Here is a 1,239-nt window from a genome sequence, read left to right on the forward strand (position 1 = left end):
TTGTCTGCAGGCAAAGGAAGGAAGGGTCTTATTTGACCTTCTTCTTGGGGTGCAGGTTGTTGGTATGGCCACACTTCTTGCGGCAGTTGACAGCGCGGGGGTGCAGGCGAGCATAACACTTGCGGCAGATCATCTTGTCACAGTTATATTTCTGGGCCAGCTGGCGGAGGGAAGGTTCAATGATGCCACCCCAAAGGCGCAATACCAGGTGCAGGGTAGACTCTGAATAGTGTAGTCTGAGAGAGTGTGACCATCTTCCAGCTGTTTGCCAGCAAAAATCAGATGCTGCTGGTCAGGTGGAATGCCCACCTTGTCTTGGATTTTGGCTTTGACATTTTCAATGGTGTCACTAGGCTCTACCTTGAGGGTGATGGTCTTGCCTGTCAGGGTCTTCACAAAGATCTGCATTTCTGCGACTGCCGCTCGGCCGCCTCGTTGAAGAGAAAGAGGGCCGTGGAACCGGAAACCCCCAGTTCACTACAATAATTTTTTGACTAGCAATCTAGCTTTTTCTTGCCCCTTTAAGTCTATTTGTTTCTCATTACAGCAATGAACCTTATAAAAATATTACATCAGATCATACAACTTGTCCAGAACTGCAGTGGCTTTTCAGCGATGGCTTTCCTGTACCACCCTATTTAAAACTGCAGACACTATTATCTCTAGCACTTATCACTGTGTATCAAAACATAATTTACTTGTGTCAACAGGAGAGAAGCAACCAGGTTATACAATCAGGAAGACCTTTATTTGAGATTAGAAAACAATACAGATGCATGACCAAGGGGCAAATCCAAAGTGTGTACTATCAGGGTCAGGGTACGGGAATTTTAAAAGATCAAGCAGGGAAGTGGTCTGAGGTTAGGTCATTTGTTGTGAAACTTTCTAGATTGGCTCTTGAGTTCACTTGTCAATGATTGGTGCATAGACAGTCTTCAGACAAAAGGGGGTTTTGCTGGACTAAACAGGAGATGTCTCCTGTTTGTTGTAGTCATGGAATTGCTTAATCAGTCTGTTTAATTTTCACCTAGAAGTCTCAACATGGCAGTTTAGAGACAAGATGAAGTCTGTTTGCCATAAAGCAGGCTCTGCAATTACTGTCACCTTCCATTGGAAGGCAAGGATCTTTGTCTTTTTCTTCTGCTTATTAGTCTACAAGAGACTGGCACATAGTAAGCACTTAGTGTATATTTGTTGAATCATGCTCTTAATTTGTTGATTTGTATAAAATTTTATAAA

The 1,239-nt window shown here is 43.2% G+C and overlaps 1 pseudogene; it reads right to left on the reverse strand.

Moving 5' to 3' along the window:
- Positions 1 to 417, reverse strand: LOC119254009 (ubiquitin-60S ribosomal protein L40-like; annotated as a pseudogene).
- Between the last annotated feature and the right edge of the window lie 822 nt (positions 418 to 1,239).

Source organism: Talpa occidentalis, unplaced genomic scaffold (assembly GCF_014898055.3).
Source record: "Talpa occidentalis isolate TD23 unplaced genomic scaffold, MPIMG_talOcc4v2.1 talOcc4.2675, whole genome shotgun sequence".
Taxonomy (NCBI): Eukaryota; Metazoa; Chordata; class Mammalia; order Eulipotyphla; family Talpidae; genus Talpa; species Talpa occidentalis.